Source organism: Indicator indicator, chromosome Z (genome assembly GCF_027791375.1).
Source record: "Indicator indicator isolate 239-I01 chromosome Z, UM_Iind_1.1, whole genome shotgun sequence".
Lineage (NCBI taxonomy): Eukaryota > Metazoa > Chordata > Aves > Piciformes > Indicatoridae > Indicator > Indicator indicator.
Window position 1 is genome coordinate 43,884,042 of NC_072053.1, and position 14,114 is coordinate 43,898,155.

Genomic DNA, 14,114 nt, shown 5'->3' on the forward strand with positions numbered 1-14,114 from the left:
ATGCTTAAACAGAGGGACTTCAATCAACAATTTGATTCATCTTTTTCCAACAGGACAAAAATTACCTGACATGGTGAAAGTGTCACATAATATGGTTAAGTGACAGCCCTTCTGCAGAAACATAGGTAGATTTAGACAATTTATACTACGAAGCAGAAAAAAAATCTAAGACTGACGTTTTTCCTTGGAAAGGTGAATACAGCATGACATGAGCTTTCAAGTTAAAATAATAATTAAATAGCAGCAGTAATGAAAATAAACTGATGTTTTAAAGCAAAGCAATTCTCAAAGAGCTTATCATTAAAACCTCTGTCCACTCCTTTCTTCATTTATCCTTCTGGTATTTCTTCATCTCTTTGCTATTTTAAGCAAAACACAAGTGCTTACTGTCACACTGTACTTTTCCCTGTATTCTTAAACTGAATACTAAATATTGCTCAAGTTTATTAAACAGAAGACCAGTAGCACTGTGGTTCAGGATTTAAAAAAAAAAAAAAAAAGAGGATTAACTAAGATATCCAGAGTGAGGTTTAGGCTCTATATAAACTCCCACAATAAAAGCACAATTATTCACTGACCAAAGTATGTTGGGGTGATACCTGGGGATGTGTGATGGCTAAAGGAGACAATTATAGATAGATTAAGGCTTTACAGATCTTCTATACCTTCACAGATACCACACCATGAATACTTGCTGGAGTCAAATTTATGACTCAAGTTAACCTTTTCAATAGGAAAAATGTTCCTTACTCTAGAGTTCAGTTCATCACTAAATAAACGAAGAGGTTAGTGTCAAGGAGTGGAACTGAAAGGTATTTAGAAGGAGGGAAATCATATCAGTAAAACAGTGAACCCGTGAAAACACACCACATAACCCTTCTGCATTGAAATACATTGTAATAAAATGCAAAAGAATGCATAAAGTCAGCTCAAATATTTCCCCGAAATGTGGTCATGTTTTTACTCATACAATATGCCTGGGTCATTTTACTATGCCAACACAAATCATTATAATTCTATTAAAATGTTCCTGCTCGTGATTAGTGCAGAACAGGCCCGTTTCCCACTCCCCCCAACCAGGCCCATAAAAAATATGCCAGTGTTTTTTCTTTGTGAGAAGTAGCAGTGGCTTTTTCTTTTCCTTATATGTTTCTGTAGACAGTTCTTGAATTCTTGAACGATTAAGTAGAATTAATGTCTCTTGAATGTTGAAGCACTGGAAAAATATCGAATTCTCTGTCATAGGGAGTGTGGTGCAGAACTGCTACTGTGGACCTCTGGAGGGGGAAACAGGAGCTGTTTCGGCAGGCTTGGGTTTCTCTCTGTTTATGTGAAACGGACATTGGCATATCTTGCCTGGACTTTTCCTGTGGGGTTCATATGGTAGGCAGGGTGGGGAATAGTTGTCTGAGCCATACCAAGGTCAGCCTGCTAGAGCTGACAGTTTCTGTCTCTGTACAAAGAAAAGAATCAATACTTTTGGACTACGGCTGTGCCCTCAGTGTAAAACAACAAACATGCAGCGTCTGACATGTTTCTAGGTGATTTGTGGCAGAACCTCTTGTCTGATCTGTATCCAGGAGCTGCTGTGTTACTGCTCTGTGCTTTTCTTCTCTCTCTCGCCACCTCCCCCCGCCTCCCCCCGCGCCTCAGCTCTGTGATGTCTAATACTTTACTCAGGTACAGAGGCGTGTGCTCTACCCTACAGCTACTTGTCACTCAATAAATCACACCTACAAGCACAGTCTGCACGTAGTGATCTGGGCTTTAACAAAGGATCAGAGGGACAAAGTGCAGGCAAGATACTGTAATTATAGCAAAATATAACATTCAGTGGGTTGGAGCAAAGACATGGGCTCCCAAGCAATAATAAAATGTTATTAGAATTACAATTTTGTTTCAATCCTTCAGCTTCCATTTTTAAGAAATTTTCCATCTTAGATTTAACACATTCATTGTATTTCCCAGACAAACCATGAACTCGGGGGATATGACCTATTTTATATAATTATCTGGCCCTGGATAACAGAATTTTGCCTGTGTCCTACATTGTGAACCACTGTCACCTACAGTCAGTGGTTCCTCAAGTTTTTTATCTTGACTTTTGTGACACATGGTCTAGCAGAACTGGAAATATGATCCAAAGGCAAAACCAGCACTAACAAAGCAGTTATCTGAATATAACTGGGACACAATTATTGGAACAGTCTTGTACTAAACAAAGTTTATGCAGTATGCATGTGTTTTGTCTGACAGCATAATTTGTGCAGAAACATCTAAGCAAAACATTAACATATATCACACTGCTATATTTGACTTGGAAGGAGTTTTACACCAGGCCTGTTCTTCCAGCAGAATTACTTCCCAGCAGCTAACCTGTTAGCCAACTTGGTTATGAGGGCAATGGATGGTTATTATCCATCCCAGGTATTTTAAACACACCCATTCACATTAACCTAGTCATTTCAGTCAAATAAAACACCTTGTAATACAAGGTGAGTGATTCTCCACCATGGAGGTCTCAAATCACACTGATGAGGAGATGTGGGTTAGAGGAGCTCTACCCTTCCTTGATATTCAGTCAGTAACTGACAGACCAAGTTCCCTCAGCCATGTGCTGCAACAGCAGTGGATCAATAACTGTGGTTTAACAACAGGGAGTCGCCAATCACCATATGAATGATTAAAATGTGTCTGTGTGCACTTTGTATTTTTAGACTGGCTGGGCCAGATTAAAGCCTGTATGCTGGACATAGAGCTGGGGAATCAAATCTGATTGGGAAGAAGCACAAAGGGGAAGGAAAGAGAATCATGGGTTAGGCAAACGCTGAAGTGAATGCTTCCAATTCATATCGGTCTTGGAGAAGTGAGATCACCACATCTGCTCTATGCATTGCTCACCTTGGCACTTTCCCACCATTTTGAGCAGTGGCAAGCATCCATCTTTTTTGCTGTTCCTCATTATAATCAGCATCTTGCTATTCACAGAAAAAAAGGAGCAGCTTTGCTTGCATATTTTAATGAACAAAGACTTATTTAAGCACAGTTATATTGATGAGCTTGCAAAGGGTCAGCACTTTCTGACTGGGAACAACTGACCTTCCCCATACTGTATTTGAGGAAAACAAAGGACTATCACACTTGCTTGCCCACACACAACAGAAATGATGTCACTCTCCCAAAACACCAATATTTTCTTGAAGTACCTATTATTACTGACCTTAAGACCACCCCTGAATAAACAGAGGGAAAAAAAAAAAAAAAACCCAACACTCCACAGAAAACAATGTTAGAAACTTAACAACAGTCCTAAATCTGCTGAACATTTACTGCTGGCCTGAATAACTCCAGATGGTCCACAGAGACTATCGCTTTTTGATACTTTAACTTAATACTCAAAACCACAATTAGAGCCCTGAACGTCAAATGATTCGCTTACTCTTCAAAATCCTGGCTAACTAGCTACACACTATGACCCTTTCAGTTCTTTCTTCAAGCTTTGTGAAGCTGTACACAATTGGAGCTGTCTATTGGGAAACAACTGCATTAGCCATGTGGTTGTCATCCAAATAAACAAACAAAAAACAATCCCAAACCAAGAATTCTCACTTTTTTTTTTTGCTCTATTTATCACAAAGTCCCTTGGAAGTCGTAAGTGTGTTACTACACAAAGAATATACCAAAATAGTCCACTTGGTGTTTTTCATTGAAGTAGATGGAAGGCACTGGTTGCCAAATAAAATCCAATAAGAGACTTTGTTCTTCTGGTCTCCTTAGCTATCAATGCATAGCTTTCATTTTTCAGAAAGCCAATCCCATGTCAAAAAAGAAAGTTTTCCTGGTTTGTCCAAACCATTCATACTCTTCCTAGAATCAAGTCTAGTCACAGACTTTAATCACCAGTTCTTCATCACGTTTTGAGACATCCGATACCAAACCTCTGCAATCAAAATTCAACTTAAGGGGAATATGAGGTGGTAGAGACTTGCAGCAGAAATATACATCACAAAATGCGTAATAAAACAACAACTGCACTTCGTACAATATCTGTAACTTCAAAGAGCTTGTATACTGGCTTTTAAAAATGTGCCACAGCAGGAATGCTGCAAATTCAACTCAAACTTTATACAGCAGTCAACTAAATAGCTAACCTTTTCAGAAAATACATGCACAAGCAAATGGAGATATATCCAATTATTTGTAACTCATATGATGTAAAAACAAAGTAGGCTTTAATCTGAAATCTTCTTTTCCAAAGTATATTGTTCTTCTATAACTAGCACCAGTGATGTCTGGTAGACAGTTACCTAAAGTGTATCACATAAATCACAGACATTATTAAATTTGCTTCCAGAAAATGTCTTGATCCATCCTTATGTCACATTTTATATCTGAAATCTAACTATAACAAAACATGTTCCAGTAAAGACATACTGGTCCCATACCGAAGTATAGGATTACGAGGTCATTCTGCTTAAGTCAATTAATCGTGAATTATGCATAACTTGACTGCTCTCCAACCTATTTCAGTTCTTTCCTCACCTTTCCAATACCCCAATAAAATGTTTTCTTTCTTAACACTTTCCTCTGAATTTTTATACATTATTGACATTAATGTATGGTAGGCACCCTTCCATAAAACTTTAAAATTATTTTAGGACAATTACTCTAAAAGAGGAAGAAGCTATGAGATTAATCATGTTATAACAGCACATTAAATTATAGTTCACAACTCTTTAATAACACTAGTGTTATTTTATGAGATGCATCACCATTTCAGAGCTTACCTATTCTTGTAGACAATATACAATTTTGATACAGCCTACTTTGAAATCATATTCTTGGCAAATGTGTATGGCATTTTTCTTGTTGTACTTAGTTCTTACATATCCAGGCCTCAACACTTTGAAGTTTAAAAAATATATTTGATTTTATATGCCTAACTAACTGGACAGATCTCAAGGGCCTGTGCATTCATATTATGAATGTTTGTCTACACGAGAGCCTTCATCTCCTGACTGAGTAATGCTTCACAGAAACACAACTATATGTGTGTGCTTTTAGTACACGGAAAACTTTATTTAACTACAGATTAATTGTATCACTGAGTAATCTCTTAACTACCATAGATTCACTTCATCTACTTCAGAGATACACTATGTCACTTTTTAGAATTTGGAGATTCACTTTGGTTTTATATATTTGTTTTTCTTGTATTCGTTTTTATATGACTTCATTTTAAAACATGTGTTACCTCACTATAGTGTTCTTGGACACTCACATCATGAGATGTGCTTTTGATCTTGGGCTCTGATAGCTATGTGTTATCCTAATTGTCTTCTCATCTTCAATTCTCAGCTTTCTCTCCTTCCAGAAATCTTCGCATTTTCTTATCTTTCTCTCTCCCTACCCATCCCCCTCCTTCTTCTCTTAGTATGTATGTGTGCCTGTAAAATGGCACAGGTACTTATCTCTTATCTCTACATACAAATATGTGAAGAAGGAAATTTTATAACTTAAGAAAATAATTATATATTTAATAACAGATTGTGAGATTTTATGTGCTATGTTCATAACCTTGTCCTCAGAACGTACATCTCTTCTTAATATCTTTAGCTACCTTTCCTCTTGAACAAGACCAGTCATCCAACACAAGCACATTCCTCAAAACTATTTCCAGCAAAGACTCTTTCCCACACTTTGCTTTTTTTTAAGAATCAAAACCTCCACAAAATTGTGAATTGTAGGCAGTAATATCTGCTAAACCAGGCACAATGCTTTTCATAATTTTGAACTTATTAAACTTGTACAGATGTTATGTATAGTTAAATTATAAATTCTAAAGGCACTTTAGGTTGAGAAGGTACAGTGTAAGTCATAGATACAAAACCAAGTTTCACAGGTTCAAAAAGACAATAATTCAGTCACACCACATATTCAGTCTTCAAAGTACATACAGAAACAACCATTAAAAGATTTCAATACACCTAAATGAAAACCTGATCTTTCCAAAATTGTCATAACCAGGTGAGAACAAAATTGACATTAAAAAAATTGCATTTATTTGAAGTAACAAGTCTTCAAAAAACTATTTTATCTTGGCTATATAGATTTGCTTTACATGTGTCTGACTTGGTGATGATTTTTGGCTTGAGGTGAAAAATGCATTATGGCTTCTTTAAGAAACATAACTCTTAGCAAGCAAGCACTATGGAGGATAGAGAGCGAAGAAATTTCTAGCAGCTACTAGCAAAAGAACATATAATAGATTTGCCATCTCATATAGTTTTAGCCAAACTAGAAGTTTTTACTCTGAGAAACCAACAAGCAAAATTATCATATTCTATTAAATTTTGCCACTGCGTTGCTGGAAAGTTGGGTTATACTGTGATTATTACACTCCCCTGAGCCAAGACTGTGCCCTGCTGTGGAACAGACTATGGAGGCCTATAAAGAGACAATTCAAGTCTTCCAGTTATTGATTAGAGTCTTTCATACATCACATTTATTTTGAGAAAGGAAAAGCCTACAAAAATGGCACTTTCTATGTTTATAACTAAAATTCAAAATAATCTGACAGTAAGTCATTGGCTACAAAAACAATCTAAGTGTATCTGCAAGATTTATTGTAATAGTCATGCATACATACACATATATACATACATATATATATATATATATATATATATATATATCCAGAACATGACTGGCTTACCACTGCAAGACATAAAGTTTAGTTTTTTGTTTATACTGTACCTCTGTACTTGGAGAAAGCCACTGTTGTTAGTTGGAATAAAATGCATGCTGTAATACTGTTGACATCACTCATGTTGGACAGACTATAATGCAAATATACATTTTGCTACAGCTAGAAATATGGTTTTGATAGATTCTCAAACTTCATATTGATTGTAACTCGGAGCAGGTCTCTGCCAAAATTATATTTCATGAGCATATGAATGAAAAAATAGACAATAATGGATCAAATCTGGATCTAAATAACTTGACCTAGTGGTTTATGGTATTGTAATTTCTCTCCAATCTCTCCCACAATTTTCATACAAAGGGGAATATCTCAGGCTGTGCTGAGGGGATTAGAATTAGTCATGGTATCAGCATGCTGAGATTTAAAAAGACTTACAGACTATCAGGTATTCATAAACCACATTTCACATTTTTAGGTCATAATGTAATTACCAGATACACAATACTTTGTATATCGACTGGATTGATTGAATAGAGTGATTCAACGTGGCTAGATAAAGGTTGGATGGCAGAGAACAATATATAAAGTAAACATTAAGTTACAGAGTTCACTTTTTCCACTCCAAAAGTCAACTATTTTCAAACTAAATATCTCATCTCCCCACAGTCTACTTAAAATTAGGAAGTGTGTTATTGCCTGTAAGTACACCTCAGGTTCCATTTTGTCTGCAGAAATTTCTCTGATTTTGCCTACAAAGTGGCATTATCATGTTCTAATCCTATTTTTTTTATGCCTTGTTACCAGCATTTGTCTCCATTGTTATACTGAGGTATTAAAAAAAAAAAAAAAAAAAAAGCTCTCCTAGATAGATGTTCAATAGCTTTCACTGTGAATAAACCAAACACAACCCCCTGGTATTACTATTTACCTGGGAAACGTCTGTAAAGCGTAACTTAATTCAGTCTCATACAATTGAAATGTGTTAGCTCCTCTTCGGGTTCTTTCCTCAATATTTGCCTTGTTGGCTTTCTCCCTCATGCCACCAGAAATTTTGAAACAATATGTAAAGCAAAATTAAGCACAAAAAATTTCAGCTGACTTGATTCCCTTTTCCTCCACTTCCTTTGAAGTTCTTTTGTTTCTCAACCAGTGAGCATACAGTTCCTCATATCACAAATGTCATGAACATTTACAGTACTACATGCAACACCCCACTCTAGGATCACTTCACTGTAAAAATAGGATTGCTCAGTGTCCAGATTCCTGGCCCATAGCTGGAGCTTCTATGCTCCACTGCAATACAAATAATGAATATAGTCATAACAACACACAGACACACACCAACATTTAAAAAAGGTAGTTAAATCTTATTTCTACACTAGTGTCCCCTGTTCATCAAGCTGGTAACAGTATCTAGCACTGTAATTCCTTTTGGAGATTCTAAGCTCCTCTTCGTCATTCCTTGTACAGCATAGACAAGACCAGTTAAAGTACTGGGTGGTTTCTACAACTATACAAGTGAGTACAGCATTAAAGAATTTAGCATCACCCTGAGGCCCTCTGACTTAAACTTTGATCTTGTTTCATCTGCTTATCTCTTACCTGGTAATTTATGAAAATGAATACATAAATAAAAAATATTCCATTATGGAATCAATAAGAGTACAAAAAATAAGCTGCCAGGGAAAAAAAAAAAGTCATGTTGCCTCACCCCACTGTAATTCATGAAGTGTTTACATAATTTATCTTCAAAGTCAGACATTTACAAAATTTAGCAGCTATCACCTTTCTCTAAAATGCAAAAAATCACATAAAGAACCCTTTCAGCTAGCTACTGCATGATCCCAAATAAATGCCCCAGTAGCACATCCTGGGACAGCTACCAGTCTCCAGCGCTGGTTACTAACAGTACTTGCAAAAAGGAAGTTGGAATAAATGACCCTTATTAATAGGTCCCTTCCAATTTGAGATATTCTATGATTTTATTAAGAGAAAAGCTTGTTCTCTGACAATTTCAGCTTGAATGAGTCTTTGCTCTTTGCTGATGGTAACCTACAAGTCTCAGAAGGATGGAAGTGTGGTTGTTGCCAGTGTAGCAGGATGGCAGTCTTGCTTTTTTTGGTACATATCCATCTCAGTTCCCCTGCTCCATCAAACCTCCCTTCTAGGCAACAAGGCACACATACATGTGTGAGAAAGAATACCCGATTAACAAAACTCAAGCACCATACAAATGAAGGATCTACATCTATTTAATTTAAGGGCAGATTCAAGGCAAAGAAAGCGGCTGATGTGGGCAAAGAATAGAAAAGAGAAGCAATAACTCTTTCCTTCTTTTGCCACTCCTTTTAAAAAGAGATTATTATATTCAAAATTACTTTCTCCCAGATCTAGTTAGTAATATCTATGTAATTATTTGCATGATTTTTATCACAGATCTTGCCAAAAAACAAGTAGCCTCAGTGTACACTTTGCCAGCACTTCTTTTCTGTTCATGCCATTCCAATTTTACACTGTAAGCCTCAGCTCCAAATGATATATTCCTGTTTTCGTAAGGGCAGCATAACAATGGGCCTGACTAATTTCTAGAAAACAGATCAAATCTACGTCAAGATTTGTCTGTATGGCTCAACTACAACTGTGAAAAAATTGTGCTTAGCATTGTTGCCATGCTTAAGGTCTTCCAGCAAAATCCCAGATTTAATGGTACCATGAATTTGTACCCTTATTACTACAATAAGGATAATGTGTTCTTATTTCTCATTAAGAAAAAAGCAAACAAGTAATTCATGGACAAATCCGTTTAAAAAAGTTCAGCAACTACAGATTCATAAACCACCAGAATGAGACATACTTACAAAAATTACTAAGGACAGTGCTGAGACAGAGATCAGTACTAAAAAGTTGCTTCATTTAAGAAAATTTAGAGGCACACAACAGTCTATTCAAAAGGAAATGCCTACATGGTTTTTTTCTTACTTAGCATTAGACCAGCCATTTTTATTTCTTAGTGCAAAGTAAATCTAGAGTGCCACTTCATCTTTTCATATATGAAGTTCTACCATATCAGTTAGTGCTAAACTGGAATAAATCAAGCACAATTCAAAGATAGGTCTAGGACTGCCTGCTAGATCAAATACTAATTGCTCGGTTCACAAAAATAATAGTAGTAAGTGAATCACATGGGTTTTATTCCACCTGTTGATGCCATAGAAGGAAGCCTGTTTCAAACTGGTTACTCATAAGAAAATACATACACTTGGCAGCAACAATTTGGGAGGGTATAAGCAGGAAGAAAAACAATGCATACAACAATCTGGAAAAAGTTATGCTGCTTTTTCCCTGCTAGCTGTCACTGAAATGACATTCAGAAGAATGATTTTATTTATTTAATAGGAATTAAACCCTATTGGTGTGTTTTTTGTAACTGCTAGGTTTCCAAAAATGCCACTGAAATATAGGGAAGCTGCAGGTGCTTTGTGTATTTGGACACCCACAGCACATGTTCTTTCATTAGTTTTCTGGTCCAAAGTTAGGCCTCAAACCTTCCAGCATCCCAAGGCTGTAATTTGGTTAGTTAAAACATCAGTGCCAAATGCAGAGCAGTTCTGTGCATCTGTCAATTGCTCAAATTCTTGTATTTAAGTTTCTACTTACTTGTTTTTCCAATAATAAACCAACTAATGCAGCATTTCACAAAAAATTCTACATAACCTAACCACTGAATTTACCATAACTTGATAAAAACACGATTTCTCTTCACACTAAAGAATACTTCTTCGGTTTACGTAAGGACTATCTAGTAAACTTAATATGTTAAGTGAAATAGTTTTGTACTAAAACAGTGCAACAAAGCACTGCCCACAAACAGTGAGCTGCATTTATAATGAACTTTTCTGTGCCTCAAAAGACCCATGTCTGGAGGATATTTGTACTTAATGAGGCCAGGGACAATGGGTTAAAAGGATAAAATTCCCATCCTAGGAAAGAAAACAAAATAAAATTAAACTGTAACAGGGAGTCAAACATGTAGCTCTTGTACACAGAAGTCAGAGCAACTTCTTTCAGAGTTCTGAGAACTCAAAGACAAAAGGACCCTAAGAGTTAACAAAAATATAGCAAAAAATCTTGTTCCATAATCACAATATTTCTGCTTTTTACATCACCATTGACTTAAAGGTACATTTAACTTCAATATACAAAATGGGTCCATGTAGATCTTGGAACATTTTCCAGCCTAATACAGGATTTCAGAAGGATGGGATGGCTTGTTTATTCCCCTGAGAGGAAACAGGATCCTTAAAAGCATATTTTAAAAATATTAAAGGCACTCAAACAGGTTGCATTTCACTGCAGCTAGCAGACTAACATTTTATTTATGTAGTATAGTCACCCTTGCTTCCCATTCTTAAGGTTTAATTTTACACTTGGGCTGCTAAGTTTTAACAATGCCTGCAGCACTATCGGTTCATTCTGTAGCTCTTAATTTTGTTCTTTCTTGTTCCTTCTCCACTCTGTCATAGTTTAACCTAATTGTTTAACTAACCTAAAACAAACACACAGAGAAGTGTTCCTCAGAAATATTTCTCAGTGTATATTAGCCCAAAGAAACTACTCTAGGGGACACAAAGCTTTTACTTACTCATTTTCTAGTGACATTACTCAAGAACTGTTTCTTCACGGCTTCCAGCAGGATATAAACAAATATAATCAATGTATCACAGGGATTAGGCAGAAGGAATGTGACAATCTAGAAGGCCAGAACATAAATTGCAAGGGTTGCAAAAGCCTTGAAAATAAAATGTCCTTTTGAAAGGATAAAGTGGAGCTCCAATATCTCAGATAGAGCAAGTCTTAACCTTGCTTTCTGCAAGTACACAGCAGCCAAACTACATGCAAAAACATTTCAAACATATTCAAGGTAAGATATGACCCACACTACAGCAACCAATCGTCAATATGCTTTTCATTTAGAAATAGTGGCAATATTTTGACTATTCAAACCCAACTTTTCAAATTCACTGGCCTGCAGTGAGCACATACAGGCATATCAGTACCCCTTAATCAGACATATACCAAATTTCCATCTCATGTGGAATCTCAAGTGGGACAAAATGTGCCCAGCACCTCCAGGATTCAGGCTGTGGTCAGACAGTCTCCTTACAGGGCTCAGGCATTCATATTCTGACTCCTATTTCTACTTGCTTTCTCCACAGACTCCCAGAACTCTGGACAATGCTCTGATACGAACCTCACTTCACTGATAACCACAGCATCAGTTTCTTGGTTTCAGGCTGAAAGAAGCACTGATACAAAACTTACAGTTACGAATTAAAAAAATATTTTAGGTCAAAGTTTATAAATATAGACTCTTTGCTACTTCAAGTTTTTCTTTAGTATTTCCATAGTAAATAAAACATTAACTTCGCCTTTGGGGTAGGCAATGAGAAGGAGTCTATATGGAAAAGCCTTGAAAAGCTTATACACTACAAAGACTGGTGATCCTTATGTGTCTTTCCTAGGACCAAATACAATTTTTCACCTCCTGTTGTGCTATTGCACCCTGTTTGGATACTGTAAGGCAAGATAAAAGAAGTTATTTACACAAAATACATCTAATTTTATTGATTAAAATAGTTTTAAATTGTAATTTTGCAACAACTAAAATGAGAGACTTTACACATTTCATTTAACCAGTTCAAGACTATTTCCCTGAAATCCTGTGCAGTGTCATTTCTTCATTTTCTAAAAAAGCTGATGCACGGATACAAAAATCTCATGTAAATAAACACCCCTTCTGCCTTCGACAAAATAAAACTAACAAAATTTTAAAAGGATCTTTCTGTATAGCAAGATAGAAATCACTTATTTGTGACTATGTCTGCCCTTTGTCCAGTTCCAAAATTAGCAGATTGGCAGGTATAAAGTAACAGATAAACTGCACTAACACCTGTAGGCAAAAAGCTCTGTTTACAGGACAGTTTGTTTTGAAACTGCTTTGTAAGCTTTGCAAATCCTGTACCAAACCAGCCTTTGGTTTATCCATCATCATCAGGTGTGATCTTAAGCGAAACTTTATCAAAGTAATATACCACTTTCCTGCATGCTGATTTTACAAAACTCACTCTCTGAATGTTGTTCTACATGATGTCATCACACTGTAACTCACTTCATTTACAGTATCTGTTTCACTTCTACTCACAAGCTAATATAACTCTTTTTTTTTTTTTTTTTTAACTGCACACAGGCTGCTAGACACATGTGCACAGCAAATGGAATCTGAACTTAGCTTAACAGCCTCATTTATTCCTGATGGTTTAAATTATTTCATCACAATTAATGACACCCCCTCAGCTTCCTGTGCAGCATTGCCAGATGTTCAGAGACCACAAAGCCACTCTCTTCTTTGACGGCTAGTGACAAGTCGTCCTCTGAAGGACGTTCCCTTAGTGCACAGACTGGATGACACTTCCATTGCTTAGCACCTTTCCACCTCTCTGAGTAACCACAGTGAGGAAGAAGGCAGACATGAGAAACCAGCCAGTGCATTAGTAAGGACAAATTAAGTGAAGCGTTCTGAACCTGAAAGAGTCTCATCTCCTCCTGCTGGAGCTTCAAGCCTGATTGTTTTATTAAAAAGACAAATTACTGTTTGCCTTGACTTTCAAGGAATTAAGTTTTCTGTGTTTCTTTCAAAATTAGCCAGTTATTCCTTTAAAGGGGGAAAAGGAAAAAAAAAGGGGCATAAAGGACAAATTAAAATCATGGCAACATGGACAATAAACTCTTACCTACAATGTTATCTCAGTATTCCACAATCTTTAAAGGCAGAATGCAAGAAACCTCTGAATCTTAGAAAAGTTTCACTCATGTTCAGTTTGGGGATTGGGTTATATTTAGCAATGTGAGCAGAAGCAGAAGCTTTTCATTTATATGCTTCTCTCACAAGATTCAGGCATTTTTCCCTACAGGAGGAACCTTACAGAGGGAAAGAGGAAAAAAAAGGGAAGGGAAGGTTTGGGAAGGGAAGGTGTGGGAAGGGAAAGTGTGGGAAGGGAAGGTTTGAGAAGGGAAAGGAAGGTTTGGAAAGGGAAGGTTTGAGAAAGTTTGGAAAGGGAAGAGAAGGTTTGGGAAGGTTTGGGAAGGGAAGGTTTGGGAAGGTTTGGGAAGGGAAGGTTTGGGAAGGTTTGGGAAGAGAAGAGAAGAGAAGAGAAGAGAAGAGAAGAGAAGAGAAGAGAAGAGAAGAGAAGAGAAGAGAAGAGAAGAGAAGAGAAGAGAAGAGAAGAGAAGAGAAGAGAAGAGAAGAGAAGAGAAGAGAAGAGAAGAGAAGAGAAGAGAAGAGAAGAGAAAAGAAAAGAAGAGAAAAGAGAAAAGAGAAAAGAGAAGAGAGAGAAGAGAAAAGAGAAAA

The 14,114-nt window shown here is 36.5% G+C and overlaps 1 protein-coding gene across 1 annotated transcript in view; it reads right to left on the reverse strand.

Annotated features, from left to right (window-relative positions):
* BNC2 (basonuclin 2) overlaps positions 1-14,114 on the reverse strand; it is a 249,286-nt gene that overhangs the window by 187,408 nt on the left and 47,764 nt on the right. The window lies entirely within an intron of this gene.